The sequence below is a fragment of the Ranitomeya variabilis genome, chromosome 7, assembly GCF_051348905.1.
Source record: "Ranitomeya variabilis isolate aRanVar5 chromosome 7, aRanVar5.hap1, whole genome shotgun sequence".
Lineage (NCBI taxonomy): Eukaryota > Metazoa > Chordata > Amphibia > Anura > Dendrobatidae > Ranitomeya > Ranitomeya variabilis.
This window is the reverse complement of record NC_135238.1, coordinates 17723967-17743418: the sequence shown is the minus strand read 5'-3', so window position 1 is coordinate 17743418 and position 19452 is coordinate 17723967. Positions and strand designations below refer to the sequence as shown.

At 41.4% G+C, this 19452-nt stretch overlaps 1 protein-coding gene and 1 long non-coding RNA gene across 2 annotated transcripts in view; one reads left to right on the top strand and one right to left on the bottom strand.

Annotated features, from left to right (window-relative positions):
- AXIN1 (axin 1) overlaps positions 1–19452 on the top strand; it is a 97066-nt gene that overhangs the window by 2312 nt on the left and 75302 nt on the right. Inside the window, exon 2 of the mRNA XM_077274291.1 lies at positions 2997–3254. The gene's annotated coding sequence lies outside the window, so the exon portion shown is untranslated. The remainder of the gene's footprint in view (positions 1–2996; positions 3255–19452) is intronic.
- The window catches only part of LOC143785439 (uncharacterized), a 105235-nt gene that overhangs the window by 39393 nt on the left and 46390 nt on the right, over positions 1–19452 (bottom strand). The gene's annotated exons all lie outside the window — the stretch shown is intronic.

The window sequence follows — 19452 nt, the reverse complement described above, 5'->3', positions numbered from 1 at the left end:
TTGGAGAATGGTTGACAAGAAGTCAAAATGTTTCCAAGCTAGTCAACAAAAAAAGCCTTTAGATGTTGAAGAGTGGTTGACAAGAAGTCAAAATGTTTCCAAGCTAGTCAACAAAAAAAGCCTTTGGATGTTGAAGAATGGTTGACGAGAAGTCAAAATAGATCCAAGCTAGTCAACAAAAAAATCCTTTGGTCGAAGAAGAATGGTTGACAAGAAGTCAAAATGTTTCCAAGATAGTCAACGAAAAAAGCCTTTGGACGATGAAGAATGGTTGACGAGAAGTCAAAATAGTTCCAAGCTAGTCAACAAAAAAATCCTTTGGACGATGAAGAATGGTTGACGAGAAGTTAAAATGTTTCCACACAAGTCAACAAAAAAAAAACATTTTTGTGCAGTGCAAATTTTATTTTTGAAACTGCCCTGAAATGTAATAACGGGCAAAAGGTAACTGGAATGTGAAAGTGCAGAACATCAAGGATTTTTGACTAAAAAATTAGAAAACAAATTTATACTCATCCAAATACAAAGCTGTGGTCAAGGTCTCAATATTAGGGTGTCTATTTTTTGGAGAGCATCAGTGTTGGTAACCCCAAAGTAGTGATGAAGAACTTTGACCCATTGATGAGGTCCACATTCTTATCTGTATTAACCAAAAATCTAACCTCGATAGAAAATGATGTGTCCTAGGTAGCGGTCAATGGTGGTAACGAAACGACAAGTTCTAATTCAGAACTGGAAATTCATTAAAATAGTCTGCAGATATTAGAGCAATGATTCAAAATGTGGAATTGTGGGTAAAAACAATACAATAGAGATGAAAAGGAACGGAATAAGACTTTGATTACGTTTGTGTTATTGATTTGGGAGGATTATTGCCATTTTTGGTCTCCTTTTACATGGGGTTAATATGAAAAATTATAATATATTAATGATTATTGGAAAATAACTTGTTTGCATGACAGCTGAAGCGCCAGTGATGGGCCGCCCCGTTAAGCCCGTTGTGTTGTGTGTAGCCAGGGAAGTGATGGTAATTAACATAGACGGCAGAGCGAAGTGCCAGAACCATAATAGGACCCAAGTGGCAACAGCATGCTGCCACCTCCAGGTAATCATCCATCATTAGCATGTCATGAATTGTTCATTTTTCTACCAGCCCTGCAAAAAAATCCAGATGATGTGCTCTTATTAATATTCATACAGCACGTAACATGAGGCAATCCCGCGGAGGATTTTAACAAGAATTGTTGTGTTTAATGTTTCAGGTTTCACGAGTTACAAACATTAACTTGTCTAATCAATACAGGAATCCAGTATCCTACAAAAACGACGGGAGACATGTAGTATTTTATTTATATGTTCTATTTATCTGCCTATATCTTATCTACCGTAATTATATATCTAATTATCTACCTATGTAACTATCTATCAATCAATCTAATTATCCTTCTATCTATTTTCTATCATCTATCTATTATTTATCATTTGTTATCTATCATCTATCTATCCTTTATTATCTATCTATTATCTATCTATTATCCATCTATCAATCATTTATCTGTCTATCTAATGCAGGTAAAAGCAGAAAAATACACATAGTATTAGTAATGGTTCCATACAGAGCCAAGCCAATATTTTAGGTTGAAGGTGCACTTAAGTGCATCGAGTTCAACCTATAACCTAACATGTTGGCCCAAAATAAGGCAAAAAACCCATAAGGCAGACACTAATTGCTGCATTTTAGGGGAACATTTTCATCCTGACTCCACATATGACAATCAGACTAGTTCCCTGGATCAACGTCCCATCACAAAACCTAGTACTAATAACCTGCAATATTATATTTATCAGGAAAGGCGTCCAGGCCTCTTTGTACTTTTGTAGTAAATCAACCATTATCACATCATGTGTCAGAGAGTTCCATAGTCTCACTGCTCTTACTGTAAAGAACCCATAGTCTCACTGCTCTTACTGTAAAGAACCCATAGTCTCACTGCTCTTACAGTAAAGAACCCATAGTCTCACTGCTCTTACTGTAAAGAACCCATAGTCTCACTGCTCTTACAGTAAAGAACCCATAGTCTCACTGCTCTTACTGTAAAGAACCCATAGTCTCACTGCTCTTACAGTAAAGAACCCATAGTCTCACTGCTCTTACTGTAAAGAACCCATAGTCTCACTGCTCTTACAGTAAAGAACCCATAGTCTCACTGCTCTTACTGTAAAGAACCCATAGTCTCACTGCTCTTACCGTAAAGAACCCACAGTCTCACTGCTCTAACCGTAAAGAACCCATAGTCTCACTGCTCTTACCGTAAAGAACCCATAGTCTCACTGCTCTTACCGTAAAGAACCCATAGTCTCACAGCTCTTACCGTAAAGAACCCAGTCTCTCTGCTCTTACCGTAAAGAACCCATAGTCTCACTGCTCTTACAGTAAAGAACCCATAGTCTCTCTGCTCTTACAGTAAAGAACCCATAGTCTCACTGCTCTTACAGTAAAGAACCCATAGTCTCACTGCTCTTACCGTAAAGTACCCATAGTCTTTCTGCTCTTACAGTAAAGAACCCATAGTCTCACTGCTCTTACCGTAAATAACCCATATTCTTTCTGCTCTTACAGTAAAGAACCCATAGTCTTTCTGCTCTTATAGTAAAGAATCACTGTCTGTGATAATGATTAAATCTTCTTTCCTGGATACGTAGAGAATGCCCCGTCACCACTGCAAGCCTCAGTATGAAAAGCTCATTAAATAGATCTCTGTACTGTTCCCTCATATATTTGTACTCTGTAATAAGATAAGATCGCCCCTAAGCCTTCATTTTTCAAAACTGAATATCCCAAAGTTGATAAGTCTGTGATAATATTGTTTCAGAGAGAAAAAACTACTAAAATCTAAAATTAATAAAAGGAAAATCTTAAGTTAAAATGAAAGAAAATCCGAAATTAGTGTTTCATAGTTTGTTTGTTCTTTTCGTTTCTTCTTTCTTTTTACTAGTTTTTGGCTAATTTTGCTTCATCGCTTTCACTTTTCAAACAACTGCTACTATTGTGGAGAAGAAAAGTGAAGAGGAGAAAGCTGAAGGAAGAAAGGAAAAAATTCAGAAGGAAATCTTTTGGAAGTCGGGAGTGGAGTCTAACAGGTCTCTTAATAAGAGTCAGATACAGCGTCACTGTCCGTGACTACCGATGGAATTTACCTAACATTTGGAATCGGAAGTCACAAGACATGGAGCGGTGGGACACCAGTCTGCAGGTACAAACAGCATTAAGGACTTTGTAGTTTTCTATGACATAAAAGTAAGTTAAAGTCAATAGGACAATAGAAAAATTGCAGATATTGAAGGGTTTCACGGCAGCAATGGCTCCATGCAGATATAGATACAGTGTAGCTCATCCTCACTTGGCTGTTTCCGTAAATCCTTCATGATGTATGTTTTAAAAACCTTGGTCATCACAACAGGTGCTAATGGGGTCAATTGGGACCTATAGGTGAAATATTTAAGAAATCGCTGAACCTAGCAGATTCAACAATATGCTATTTGCTTTGCACTTATTGCTAGAAATGGCTGCCACCATTTTTAAGCATTGCAGAAGATTGCATCAGCCAGAGAAGGATCACATAACTTTGGGAGCCGTTCAGCCGGCTTCCCCATCATGAGGGACTATCATTGCCTTTATAAAAGCCATTTTGTGGTGAATCTGGATAGTGAGAGGATGTCACAGCTCACAGCTCAGTCACAGGGTTAGGAAGAAAAAAACATTAAAAAACTAAAGAAACTGTACATGCGGTGTGTGACAGCACAACAGTGAAGAAGATTAGTGTGTAAGGAGAAGAGAATGATAGAGATATGACTGTGATACATAGGAAAGACAATGTAAGTGTGAGGCAGGAGAGTGACTGAGCCTGAAAGAAAGGAGAGTCACTGAATCTGTAAGGCAGGAGAGTCACTGAATTTGTAAGGCAGGAGAGTCACTGTATCTATGAGGCAGGAGAGTCACTGTATCTATGAAGCAGGAGAGTCACTGAGCTTTAAAGGCAGGACAGTCACTGTAACTGTGAGGGAGGAGAGTCACTGTATCTGTAGGGCAAGAGATTCACTGTGCTTGAGAGGCAGGAGAGTCACTGTATCTATAAGGCAGGAGAGTCACTGTATCTATGAGGCAGGACAGTCACTGAATTTGCAAGGCAGAAGAGTCACTGTATCTATGAGGCAGGAGAGTCACTGTATCTGTAAGGCAGGAGAGTCACTGTATCTATGAGGCAGAACAGTCACTATCTGTGAGGCAGGAGAGGCACTGTATCTGTAGGGCAAGTGAGGCCTCTGTGCTTGAGAGGCAGGAGAGTCACTGTATCTATAAGGCAGGAGAGTCACTGTATCTATGAGGCAGGAGACTCACTGTATCTATGAGGCAGGAGAGTCACTGTATCTATGAGGCAGGAGAGTTACTGTATCTGTGAGGCAAGAGAGTCACTGTATCTGTGAGGCAGGAGAGTCACTGTATCTGTGAGGCAGGAGAGTCACTGTATCTGTGAGGCAGGAGAGTCACTGTATCTGTAAGGCAGGAAATTCAGTGTACCTGTGAGGAAGGAGAGTCACTGAGCCTCAGAGACAGGAGAGTCACTGTATCTGTAAGGCAGAAGAGTCACTAAGTTGGAGAGGCAGGAGAGTCACTGTATCTGTGAGGCAGGAGATTCAATGAGCCTGAGAGGCAGGAAAGTCACTAAGCCTGAGAGGCAGGAGATTCACTGTATCTGTGAGGGAGGAGAGTCGCTGAGCTTGAAGAGGCAGAAGAGTCACTGTACCTGTGAGGCAGGAGAGTCACTGAACCTGAGAGGAAGGAGTCACTGTATCTGTGAGGCAGGAGAATCACTGAGCTTGAGAGGCAACACAGTCACTGTATCTGTGAGGCACGAAAGTCACTGAGCTTGAGAGGCAGAAGAGTCTCTGTACCTGTGAGGCAGGAGAGTCACTGAGCCTGAGAGGCAGGAAAGTCACTGTATCTGTAAGGCAGACAAGTCACTAAGCTTGAGAGGCATGAGAGGCACCAACACAAAGTAGCAATTATTTGTGCAGTGTAAAGGAAAGGATACATGGTTTTCTATTTTTTTTCTGTTAAATAAAAAATCTGAAATTTGAGAGTGTAATAGAGAAAATCTATAAGGCATCTCCAGAGAGGGGATTGTGGCTGATAGAAACTAATTATACCTAGGGAAGAGATAAACTAATTCAAACATGGGAAGTAGAGAGAGATTTGAAACATCCATCTCCATTGAAGTAGGGGCCTCCTGTAGTAACCAGGTCATTACAGCAGATAAATGCTTTAAGAAAAAGACAGCAAGTCTGAGTTTTGTCGAATCATAGGTGGGGAAATATGCTTCTCAGGCATAAGATTCCTCTGATCAAAGACAGGATTGCAGGTCTTTTGGCACCAGTAATCAGTGTGGTATTTATGGGAGATATATTTTCAGCATTGTTGCGAATTAGATTCATATAAATGGAGAGGCGGTGGGAATGTTTTTCTCAGTTATCTGGAGTACATCTGGTGGAGGTGTGAATTGCACCCATGTAGTGAGTGATAAATCCAGGTGTTAAATTGAGTCCTAGTGTCAAAGAATTGAACATCTTTATCAGTTTGAATTCCCAAATTTTTCTCTCTCTGTCAGTCCACTTGTCAGAAGTGTCCTCTTATCACCATCAGTGACGGGCACATTCCCATGTAACAATAAAAAATGTAAGTCTTAATACTAAAAGCTAATTTTAAGGACGACAGAGAGCAAAAAATTTGGGAATTCAAACAAAATGCCTAATTTGATTTCCTTGGCTTATCTTTAGGAGGCATCACACCTCCCACCTCATGAACAAATGTCCTACTGTAGTATCCCTTAAATGTTGTGCTTTTTCCTTATTAATCTACGGTATTTGTAATCTTGCCTGAAGAAGGAGCCTCTGTGCTTTGAAAGCTGCAAATATATTATTTTCTGGTCAGCCAATAAAGGTATCACTCTGAGGAATACTTTTGTCATCATTGGGCAGAAAAGTATTCACATCGATTTTTCTGGCTAACACGGTACCACAATATAATTTGTTATTGTACATCAACACAAAAACGTGAAAGAGGAAAAGAATGACATTTTCTGTTCTCAAGATACTACATCAATCTTATATAAAAATATATAAGTGGATGATCCTAGCTGTTTTACAGGAAGAATCCAAAAAGCTGGTCAAAAGTAATTTAATCGGTGTCCTAAGAACTCCCGGGATTAAACCCAAAACCAGAGCCAAAGAAAAGTGTAAAATTAGGAGAAGAAAAATCAAAAAGTAACCAGAAATAGGAGGAAATATGTCTCTAGACCTGATTTTCCAAGAAAAGTCTAATGGCAACTGAGTTTATGACTATGGCACAGACAGTATTTGCATGTCTTCTGAGTATTGGATCCAAGGAGAACATAACTTTTCAAACAAGGGGATTTGATCCAAGAGGATACTGGAAAGTTTCTTGTTAACTTGTTTCTTGTTTCGTTATCCATGAAATGTTCAATTTTGCCCATCAAGGTTAACTGAAAGACACTTCCAGGCACCTGCAATAGTTATCATATCTGCATGGATAACTATGCTTTGGAGGGTTGGACTTTGCTTTATTTAAAGGGCACCTGTCAGGTCAGATAATGCTATTAACTTGCAGATCTGTAGGTTAATAACATAATGAAGGTGCCCGTCCGCAGTACTGAAAGTAAGTCATCAGGGAGAAAATGAACTTTATTTCTCCCAGGAGCCGTCGGCTTTCAGTCGTGCAGTTGTGCTTGCACAGTTACAGTCACTGCTCACAGCAGCGAGATCGGCGGCTGTAAGCATGCCCGGCACTGACTGACAGCCATCTTTGTACCAATACACTACGGAACTGGCTGTCAATCAGTGCCAGGTGCTGTAACTGTGCAGGTATGAGTGAAAGCTGGCGGCTATTTTATCCTGTAGGCACCACAGTTTCAGTACTATGGCTGGTCACGTTCATAGCGCTATTTACCAGCATATTAACCCTATATCTGCATGTTAATAATGTTATTGGACCTGATATGTTCCTTTTAACATAACCTCCCAAAGGGACTGGATCAAAGAAATCTGAGTAAGTGACTGAATCAGGTGGTAGTAACGGATAAAAAATCTTTGTACCTTAGGACCCCACCACTATTTATGAAATAATGTTCTTTCAGTTCCACAGACTCTTAAGCAACAGGCGGAGAACGGCAGGAAAATCTGCGCCAGTCTCTGAGGTGTCAGGCACCATCTCACAAGAAGCTAATAGCCAGATTTGGATAACGTTGCATTAATAGAGAGTCTAGCACACATATGTCAAACTCTGACCCGCGGGCCAAATTTGGCCCACAGAGTGAGTGTATTTGTCCCACAATGCCGAGTGGGTCCCCAGAGTATATTTGTCCCCTGTGTCAGCACAGCGAGCACAATGACGTCATTACAGCGCACCCACTGTACCAAGATTTGCAGAGGATTTGAATACACAATGAAGGGATCAGAGCAGTGTGGGAACGGTAACAGGTACGTTTTTTTTTTTAATGTGGCGTCTATTATACTGTATGGAGACCCAATTTTTAAAATTTTCATAAGAGTAAGAGGATAAAATTGACCCCACAATTAGTTGTGCAATTTCTCCTGAGTACGCAAATATCCGATATGTGGAGTAAAACTACAGTTTGAGCGCATGGCAGGGCTTAGTAGGGAAGGAGCACCATTTGACTTTTTAAATAAAAAAATTGCTGGAATAATTAGCGGACGCCGTGTCGCATTTGCAGAGCCACTGATATGCCTAAACAGTGGAAACCCCCAAAAGTGACACCATTTTGAAAACCAAATGAGAAACTCGGAACAAAAGAAAGTGCAATAGGGTCTTAACTGAAAAAAAATAGAGGTGACAGGGATAGAAATCCACTCACCTGGTATGGTTGCTAAAAGCAACCTGTAACTAGCATATAATTAAATATATATCAGCCACTGCAAGGACATCAGTCATTGGAAAGACCAAACAGTGGAAATCTGGAGTGGGATCTCATTTTGAAAACCAGACCCCTCAGGGAACTTATCTAGATGTGTGATGAGCACCTTGATCCCCCAGGTGCTTCAGGGAAGTTTATAACATAGAGCCGTGAAAATAAAAATTAAAAAATCACTTTTTTCCAACAAAAATGTTCTTTTCGCCCCAAATGTTTTATTTTCACAAGGGTAACGGGAAACATGGACCACAAAATTTGTTGTGTAATTTCTTCTGAGTACGCAGATACCCAATATATGGAGAAAAACTACTGTTTAGGCGCATAACAGGGCTGAGAAAGGAACGAGTGATGTTTTAGAACGCAGACTGTGAAAACACCCACAAGTGACCCCATTTTGAAAACTAGACCCCTCAAGGAATTTATGAAGATGTCTGGTGTGCACCTTAAATCCCAGGTGCTTCACAGGATTTTACAGCGCTGATCTGTGAAAATGAAAAATATATATTTTTACCAGAAAAATGTTGTTCTAACCCAAATTTTGTTATTTTCACTAAGATAGGAGAAAGTGCACCCCAAAATTTGTTGTGCAACTTCTCCTGAGTATACTATATGTGGTCAAAAACTACTTTTGAGGGACAATGCAAAGCTCAAAAGAGAAGAAGCGCTATATTGGAGTTTAGATTTTGCTGGACTGGTTTGAGGGTGCCATGTCACATTGGCAGAGCCCCGGAGGTGCCAGAACAGCAGAACCCCCCATAGAGACCTCATTTTACAAACTACACTTCTCAATGAAATGAGCATAGTGATTATATGGACACCACCAGAATTTAATACCATTGGGCAGTGAAGAAAAGAATAATTACATTTTTACCATCAAAAAATTATTTTAGACCCAGATTTTACATTTTCACACTGGGAAATGGGTAAAAATGGCACCAAAATTGGTCCCACAAATTCTGCTGAATGTAGAAATATCCTATATGTGGCTGTACAGTACTGCTTAGCCATATGGTGAGACTCGGGAGGGACGGAGCGCTATTTGCCTCCTGGAGCACAGATTTTCCTAAAATAGTTTGCGGACTCCTTATACAGAGCCCCTAAGTGCTAGAAGAGCAGAATCCCCCTCAAGTGACCCCATTTTGGAAATGATACCCCTTTGGGAATTTATCTGCAGGTGTAGTGATGATTTGGGTGCTTTCCAGAAATAAGTAGCAGTGGATGTTGCTGAGTGAAAATTGCAAACTGCCACTGTAATGACCAGTACGTTGTAGTGACCAGTACATTTTAGTGCCCATACATTGTGCTCAGCTCATGCACCTGCAAATTAGGCGGCCTCTCATTGCTACACAAATGTCAAACATGTGGATTATGGACACTGTCGTGATCAGAAGGGAGGGGGGCATTTGGATTTGGAAGCACAGAATTTGCTGAATTTGTTTTGGGGGTGGGGGGGCAAGTAGCCATTTTTTTTTCCAGAGCCTTTGTACTACAACTAACGTGGAAGACCCCTATATTTCTGTTACTGAGTGGAGACTTGCTTTTGTGTGGATTGAGTGAATGCTTGTATTTGGAACATTTTACATAGTGTTTGGGATCACACTTATCCGACGCTCTATGCTGTACAATTACATTGGGGTTTCCATCAAAATCTCAGAGTGACGTGATTCAGATGAACCCCCTGAAGAATCCATTCACTATAATGAGGCACCTGAGTTACTCTGGGCTCTGTCTGGCCTATGTTCAACATTGTCCTTTTTTTCTGAAGTGCACAAAACTTTGGTGGCCCGCACTTTTATGCACACCTAAAAAGATGTTTACCACCGGTTCATAGGCCCGACTGTGTCCACAGTGCCTCCATCTGCCTCATTATATGGAATATTCCACTGAGGCTTCCGTCTGAATCACGTATTTCAGAGATTTACATGGAAACCTGTAGAGCGCTCAACGCAGAGCGCAGGATAAATGTGATCTATGGGAGGCAGAATGAAAAAATCAACAGCAGGTAAATAATTGGTTTATTTATTTTTTACACCGTTTCTCATGCGGTATTACTGATGAGATTACTTTATTCTTCGGGTTAGTACAATTACAGCGATACCAGATTTATATTGCTTTTTTTCTGTTTGGCTGCTTTCACACACCAAGAACACTTTTATTATTATTTTGCATCACCATAGTTTGAGAGCTACAATTTTTGGATATTTCAGCCAACAGAGTCTTGTGAGTGCTTGTTTTTGGCGGGAATAATTATGTTTTTATTGGTACCATTTTCAGTTGCATTACATTTTTTGATCGCTTTCTATTCCAATTTTTGGGAGACAGAATGAACAAAAACCAGCAATTCAAGAATAGTTTTTTTTATTATGCTGTTCCAAGTGTAGTAAAATTGATAAGGCAGCTTTATTCTTTGGGTCAGTACGATTACAGCGATACCACATTAATATATTTTTTTTAAGTTTTGGCAATTTTACACAAAAAAACTATTTGATAGGAAAAAAAACATTATTTTTGCTTTGCTTTTTTTCTGAGAGCTATAACTTTTTTTATTTTTCCGCCAATCGAGATTTATGGCAGCTTGTTTTTTTGCAGGACAAGATTGCGTTTTCAGATATACCATATTTATTTAGATTTGTCTTTTTGATCGTGTTTTATTCCACTTTTTGTTTGGCGGTATGATGATAAAGCATAGTTTTTTGCCTGTTTTTTTTATTTGATTTTTTTTTTACGGTGTTCACTAAAGGAGTTAACTAGTGGAACAGTTTTACAGGTCTGGTCGTTCCGGACGCTGCAAAACCAAATATCATTATATTTGATGATAAGGAAAAACTTCCTCAATTGTAGACATTTTTTTAAATAAATATCAAGGTTGGCCTGCGTCTTTGTCAAGCTTTTAATTTTGACCCTCTGTGTATTTCAGTTTGATATCCTAGTCTAACAGTAGCCTCAGCCACATTCTGCCATTTTCTAATAGATAAGAATCCTCCAAGATCCTCCTCATATTTAAGCAGATATGAAAGTTTATATGAGAGTGAAACAAACTAGTTACACTTGGTGAAGATAGTATCTGGTCCCCCAGGATGAGTGAAACAAATATGTTCTAATATTGTTTTTTCCTTAAGCTCTGCATGGATCCGTAAGAGAGAGTTAAGGAAATGAGATATTTGCTGATACCAGAAATATTCATAAGCAGATATAAAATAATCTTGATATTTAATAGCGAGTCGGTCTACAAAATTCGCTATATGTAGAAAGATCTTACCGGGGGGAAAAATCTTGATTATTCACTATCAAAGCAACAGGAGTATGGTGAGAGCTGTATTTTTTATTCTTTTGTGAATAAAATATGGAGATAAAAGAATTCTAAATCATTACATTTTTGTTTTCTTTACGTTTGGAATTGGGGTTATATATATGTACATGCATATCTATCGTTGAAACCAGAAGTTTCCATACACTATATAAAAAGGCATATTTGCATGTTTTCTCAATATCTGACATGAAATCAGAATAAATCTTTCCTGTTTTAGGTCAATTAGGATATCCACAATTATTAATATTTGCCAAATGCCAGAATAATAAGAGAGAGTGAAAGTTTTAAGGCATTTTTATTACTGCAAAGTTAAAAGTTTACATACAATAAGATTACTGTGCCTTTAAACAATTCTGAACTGCCCATATGATGATGTCATGTGTTTGGAAGCTTCTGATTTTTGTCAACATCTGAGTTAATTAGAGACACACCTGTGGATGTATTTTAATGCACACCTGAAACACACTACTTCTTTGTGTAGCATCATGGGAAAATCTAAAGAAATCAGCCAAAATATCAGGAAGAGAATTGTGGACTTGCACAAGTCTGGCTCATCCTTGGGTACAATTTCAAGATACCTGAAGGTGCCTCGTTCATCTGTACAAGCAATTATACATAAGTACAAACAAGATGGGAATGTCCAGCCATCATACCGCTCAGAAAGGAGATGGGTTCTGTGTCCCAGAGATGAACATGCTTTGGTCCAACATGAGCATATCAACCCAAGGACAAAAGAAAAAGACCATGTGAAGACGATGGCGGAAGCTGGTAAATTTGTGTCAATATCCACAGTGAAACGAGTACTGTATCAACATGGGCTGAAAGGCCATTCTGCCAGGAAGAAGGCTGTCAGGACTCTGAACATTTTTATTACCTTTTGTGCATTACTGCTTTTTTCCAAGATGGCGTCTTTGGTCTCATGTGCACTGTGTCTTCCTTGTTGTGAAATTGGATTTTGGGCTCCCCCGGTGGCCACTGGTGGAATTGAACTGGTGTGCATCATCCTCTCTGTTCACCTGTTTCCATCAGGATGTGGGAGTCGCTATTTAGCCTTGCTCCTCTGTCACTTCCATGCCGGTCAACATTGTAATCAGAAGCCTTTCTGTGCATGTTCCTGCTGCTAGACAACTCCCAGCTAAGTTGGACTTAGTCCTTGTTTGTTTTTGCATTTTGTTCCAGTTCATAGCTGTAGTTTCGTTTCTGTGTCTGGAAAGCTCTTGTGATCTGAAATTGCCACTCTGATGTTATGAGTTAATACTAGAGTCTTAAAGTAATTTCAGGATGGTATTTTGATAGGGTTTTCAGCTGACCATGAAAGTGCCCTTTCTGTCTTCCTGCTATCTAGTAAGCGGACCTCAATTTTGCTAAACCTATTTTCATACTACGTTTGTCATTTCATCTAAAATCACCGCCATTATTTGTGGGGGCCTCTGTCTGCCTTTCGGGGAAATTTCTCTAGAGGTGAGCCAGGACTATATTTTCCTCTGCCAGGATTAGTTAGTCCTCCGGCCGGCGCTGGGCGTCTAGGGATAAAACGCAGGCTACGCTCCCCGGCTACTGTTAGTTGTGCGGCAGGTTTAGTTCATGGTCAGTTTAGTTTCCATCCTTCCAAGAGCTAGTTCTTATGTTTGCTGGGCTATGTTCTCTTGCCATTGAGAACCATAACAGTTTGACCGGCCTAAAAGGGTTAAATTAATTGACAGAGAAAGGAGAGAAAAGAGAAGTCTGCTGAAGATTTTTTTTTTTTTTTTTTTCTCAGTTCTGAGTGTGCTTGTAATTGAATCTCTTGCAAGTCTGCCTATATTGCAGCCTTTCTCTCTCTCTCTCCTTCTAATCCTGGAATGGCTCTGTGTTCACCTGTTTAAAATGGATATTCAGAGTTTAGCTGCAGGTTTGAATAATCTCACCACGAAAGTTCAAAACTTACAAGATTTTGTTGTTCATGTTCCTATATCTGAACCTAGAATTCCTTTGCCTGAATTTTTCTCGGGGAATAGATCTTGCTTTCAAAATTTCAAAAATAATTGCAAGTTGTTTTTGTCCCTGAAATCTCGCTCTGCTGGAGATCCTGCTCAGCAGGTCAGGATTGTGATTTCTTTGCTCCGGGGCGACCCTCAGGATTGGGCTTTTGCATTGGCTCCAGGGGATCCTGCGTTGCTCAATGTGGATGCGTTTTTTCTGGCCTTGGGGTTGCTTTATGAGGAACCTCAGTTAGAACTTCAGGCGGAAAAGGCTTTGATGTCCCTATCTCAGGGGCAAGACGAAGCTGAAATATACTGCCAGAAATTCCGTAAATGGGCTGTGCTTACTCAGTGGAATGAGTGCGCCCTGGCGGCGAATTTCAGAGAGGGTCTCTCTGATGCCATTAAGGATGTTATGGTGGGGTTCCCTGTGCCTGCGGGTCTGAATGAGTCCATGACAATGGCTATCCAGATCGATAGGCGTCTGCGGGAGCGCAAACCTGTGCACCATTTGGCGGTGTCTACTGAGAAGACGCCAGAGAATATGTAATGTGATAGAATTCTGTCCAGAAGTGAACGGCAGAATTTTAGACGAAAAAATGGGTTGTGCTTCTATTGCGGTGATTCAACTCATGTTATATCAGCATGCTCTAAGCGTACTAAGAAGCTTGATAAGTCTGTTTCAATTGGCACTTTACAGTCTAAGTTTATTCTTTCTGTGACCCTGATTTGTTCTTTATCATCTATTACCGCGGATGCCTATGTCGACTCTGGCGCCGCTTTGAGTCTTATGGATTGGTCCTTTGCCAAACGCTGTGGGTATGATTTGGAGCCTCTTGAAACTCCTATACCCCTGAAGGGGATTGACTCCACCCCATTGGCTAGCAATAAACCACAATACTGGACACAAGTAACTATGCGGATTAATCCGGATCACCAGGAGATTATTCGCTTTCTTGTGCTGTATAACCTACATGATGTGTTGGTGCTTGGATTGCCATGGCTGCAATCTCATAACCCAGTCCTTGACTGGAAAGCTATGTCTGTGTTAAGCTGGGGATGTAAGGGGACGCATGGGGACGTACCTGTGGTTTCCATTTCATCATCTATTCCCTCTGAGATTCCTGAATTCTTGACTGAATATCGTGACGTTTTTGAAGAACCTAAACTTGGTTCATTACCTCCGCACCGGGAGTGCGATTGTGCCATAGATTTGATTCCGGGTAGTAAATACCCTAAGGGTCGTTTATTTAATCTGTCTGTGCCTGAACATGCTGCTATGCGAGAATATATAAAGGAGTCCTTGGAAAAGGGACATATTCGTCCTTCGTCATCTCCCTTAGGAGCCGGTTTTTTCTTTGTGGCTAAGAAAGATGGCTCTTTGAGGCCGTGCATTGATTATCGGCTTTTGAATAAAATCACGGTTAAATATCAATATCCGTTGCCACTGCTGACTGATTTGTTTGCTCGCATAAAGGGGGCCAAGTGGTTCTCTAAGATAGATCTTCGTGGGGCGTATAATTTGGTGCGAATTAAGCAGGGGGATGAGTGGAAAACCGCATTTAATACGCCCGAGGGCCACTTTGAGTATTTGGTGATGCCTTTTGGTCTTTCAAATGCCCCTTCAGTCTTTCAGTCCTTTATGCATGACATTTTCCGTGATTATTTGGATAAATTTATGATTGTGTATCTGGATGATATTTTGATTTTTTCGGATGACTGGGACTCTCATGTCCAGCAGGTCAGGAGGGTTTTTCAGGTTTTGCGGTCTAATTCCTTGTGTGTGAAGGGTTCTAAGTGCGTTTTTGGGGTTCAAAAGATTTCCTTTTTGGGATATATTTTTTCCCCCTCTTCCATCGAGATGGATCCTGTCAAGGTTCAGGCTATTTGTGATTGGACGCAACCCTCTTCTCTTAAGAGTCTTCAGAAATTTTTGGGCTTTGCTAACTTTTATCGTCGATTTATTGCTGGTTTTTCTGATGTTGTTAAACCATTGACTGATTTGACTAAGAAGGGTGCTGATGTTGCTGATTGGTCCCCTGCTGCTGTGGAGGCCTTTTGGGAGCTTAAGCGCCGCTTTTCTTCCGCCCCTGTGTTGCGTCAGCCTGATGTTGCTCTTCCTTTTCAGGTTGAGGTCGACGCTTCTGAAATCGGAGCTGGGGCGGTTTTGTCGCAGAGAAGTTCCGATTGCTCCGTGATGAGACCTTGTGCTTTTTTCTCGCGTAAATTTTCGCCCGCCGAGCGGAATTATGATGTTGGGAATCGGGAGCTTTTGGCCATGAAGTGGGCTTTTGAGGAGTGGCGTCATTGGCTTGAGGGGGCTAGACATCAGGTGGTGGTATTGACTGACCACAAAAATCTAATTTATCTTGAGTCCGCCAGACGCCTGAATCCTAGACAGGCGCGCTGGTCGTTGTTTTTCTCTCGGTTTAATTTTGTGGTGTCCTACCTGCCGGGTTCTAAGAATGTTAAGGCGGATGCCCTTTCTAGGAGTTTTGAGCCTGACTCCCCTGGTAATTCTGAACCTACAGGTATCCTTAAGGATGGAGTGATATTGTCTGCCGTTTCTCCAGACCTGCGGCGGGCCTTGCAGGAGTTTCAGGCGGATAGACCTGATCGTTGCCCACCTGGTAGACTGTTTGTTCCTGATGATTGGACCAGTAAAGTCATTTCTGAGGTTCATTCTTCTGCGTTGGCAGGTCATCCTGGAATCTTTGGTACCAGGGATTTGGTGGCAAGGTCCTTCTGGTGGCCTTCCCTGTCTCGAGATGTGCGAGGCTTCGTGCAGTCTTGTGACGTTTGTGCTCGGGCCAAGCCTTGTTGTTCTCGGGCTAGTGGATTGTTGTTGTCCTTGCCTATCCCGAAGAGGCCCTGGACGCACATCTCGATGGATTTTATTTCGGATCTTCCTGTTTCTCAGAAGATGTCTGTCATCTGGGTGGTGTGTGATCGTTTCTCTAAGATGGTCCATTTGGTTCCCCTGCCTAAGTTGCCTTCTTCTTCCGAGTTGGTTCCTCTGTTTTTTCAAAATGTGGTCCGTTTGCATGGTATTCCGGAGAATATCGTTTCTGACAGAGGTACCCAATTCGTGTCTAGATTTTGGCGAGCATTCTGTGCTAGGATGGGCATAGATTTGTCTTTCTCGTCTGCTTTCCATCCTCAGACTAATGGCCAGACCGAGCGGACGAATCAGACCTTGGAGACATATTTGAGGTGTTTTGTGTCTGCAGATCAGGATGATTGGGTTGCTTTTTTGCCTTTAGCGGAGTTTGCCCTCAATAATCGGGCCAGCTCTGCCACCTTGGTGTCTCCCTTTTTCTGTAATTCGGGGTTTCATCCTCGATTTTCTTCTGGTCAGGTGGAATCTTCGGATTGTCCTGGAGTGGATGCTGTGGTGGAGAGGTTGCATCAGATTTGGGGGCAGGTAGTGGACAATTTGAAGTTGTCCCAGGAGAAGACTCAGCTTTTTGCCAACCGCCGGCGTCGGGTTGGTCCTCGGCTTTGTGTTGGGGACTTGGTGTGGTTGTCTTCTCGTTTTGTCCCTATGAGGGTTTCTTCTCCCAAGTTTAAGCCTCGGTTCATCGGCCCGTACAAGATATTGGAGATTCTTAACCCTGTGTCCTTCCGTTTGGACCTCCCTGCATCTTTTTCTATTCATAATGTTTTTCATCGGTCATTATTGCGCAGGTATGAGGTACCGGTTGTGCCTTCCGTTGAGCCTCCTGCTCCGGTGTTGGTTGAGGGCGAGTTGGAGTACGTTGTGGAAAAAATCTTGGACTCCCGTGTTTCCAGACGGAAACTCCAGTATCTGGTCAAATGGAAGGGATACGGTCAGGAGGATAATTCTTGGGTGACTGCCTCTGATGTTCATGCCTCCGATTTGGTCCGTGCCTTTCATAGGGCTCATCCTGATCGCCCTGGTGGTTCTGGTGAGGGTTCGGTGCCCCCTCCTTGAGGGGGGGGTACTGTTGTGAAATTGGATTTTGGGCTCCCCCGGTGGCCACTGGTGGAATTGAACTGGTGTGCATCATCCTCTCTGTTCACCTGTTTCCATCAGGATGTGGGAGTCGCTATTTAGCCTTGCTCCTCTGTCACTTCCATGCCGGTCAACATTGTAATCAGAAGCCTTTCTGTGCATGTTCCTGCTGCTAGACAACTCCCAGCTAAGTTGGACTTAGTCCTTGTTTGTTTTTGCATTTTGTTCCAGTTCACAGCTGTAGTTTCGTTTCTGTGTCTGGAAAGCTCTTGTGATCTGAAATTGCCACTCTGATGTTATGAGTTAATACTAGAGTCTTAAAGTAATTTCAGGATGGTATTTTGATAGGGTTTTCAGCTGACCATGAAAGTGCCCTTTCTGTCTTCCTGCTATCTAGTAAGCGGACCTCAATTTTGCTAAACCTATTTTCATACTACGTTTGTCATTTCATCTAAAATCACCGCCATTATTTGTGGGGGCCTCTGTCTGCCTTTCGGGGAAATTTCTCTAGAGGTGAGCCAGGACTATATTTTCCTCTGCCAGGATTAGTTAGTCCTCCGGCCGGCGCTGGGCGTCTAGGGATAAAACGCAGGCTACGCTACCCGGCTACTGTTAGTTGTGCGGCAGGTTTAGTTCATGGTCAGTTTAGTTTCCATCCTTCCAAGAGCTAGTTCTTATGTTTGCTGGGCTATGTTCTCTTGCCATTGAGAACCATAACACTTCCTGCTATAAAACTCCACCCCAGCCTTCAGTCTGTGCTAGAGTATTCTGCCTTGCATCCAGCTCCTGACTCTGATGACTCCCTGGCTATATACCTGCTCCTGTGAACCTGTGGGGTTATCCTGCTACTCTGCTCTGAGTTCCTGCTGCATACACCAGTTCCAGTAATCCTCCTTCATCTGCTGCTCGTGTTTACTCGCATCTGCATTTGCTGGACATGTAAGCTGTTGCTGCTCTGCTTAAACCTGAGATTATCACCCAGGCCTTCCTGGTTGAGATAAGACATTGCTTGAACTGCCTTATAGCATATCTATCTGTGTTTGGACTAAAACAAGGACTTATTCGTGTCAAGTATCCTCAAGAATAACTGTGCTTCATAGACTTTCTGCGTGATTGCATTTTCCTCTGAAGTTCCCTATAGACTGTTTAAGCTGCGTTTACTATTTACACCAAGTGTTGTGGACTTGAGTTTCTCTCTGCACCTGTTTGAATCACCGTGTGATAATATAGACTTTACCACTTATAAAACTGTGTCCTGTAGTTGTTTTGTTCCATGCAAAGAGTCTCCTGAGTTATCCCCTATAATTATTACAAAGGCATTACTCCAAAAGAAACCTAAAAAAGCCAGACTAATGTTTGCAAATGCACATAGGAACAAAGACCTTAATTTTTGGAGACATGTCCTGTAGTCTTATGAAACTAAAATGGAACTTTTGGGGCATAATGACCATCGTTACATTTGGAGGAAAAAGGGAGAAGCTTGGAAGCCTAAGAACACCATCCCAACTGTGAAAAACGGGGGAGGTAGCATCATGTTGTGGGATTATTTCCTGCAGTAGAGACTGCTGAACTTCACAAAATAGATGGCATCATGAGAAAAGAAGATTATGTGGTAATACTGAAGCAGCATCTGAAGCCATCAGCCAGGAAGTTAAGCTTGGACGCAAATGGGTCTTCCAAATGAACAATAACCCAAAGCATACTGCCAAAATGGCAACAAAGTGGCTTCAGGATAACAAAGTCAACTGTTTGGAGAGGCCATCACAAAACCCTGATCTCAATCCTATTGAAAATGTATGGGCAAAGCTGAAAAGGCCGCTGCGGGCAAGGCGACCTACAAACCTGGATCAGTTACACCAGTTTTGTCAGGAGGAATGGGCCTAAATTCCAACCAACTATTGTAAGAAGCTTGTGGAAGGAAATCCCAAATGTGTGACCCAAGTCATTCAGTTTAAGTGCAATAGTACCAAATACTAATGAAATGTATGTCAGCTTTTAACTATGCAGTAATAAAAATGCCTTAAAACACCCTCTCTTTCTCTCTCTCATTATTCTGGCATTTGACAAATATTGATAATTATGAAAATCCTATTTGACCTAAAACGGGAAAGGTTTATTCTGATTTCATGTCAGATATTGAGAAAAAAACATGCAGATGTGTCTTTTTATATAGTGTATATAAATTATAAATAAACAAAT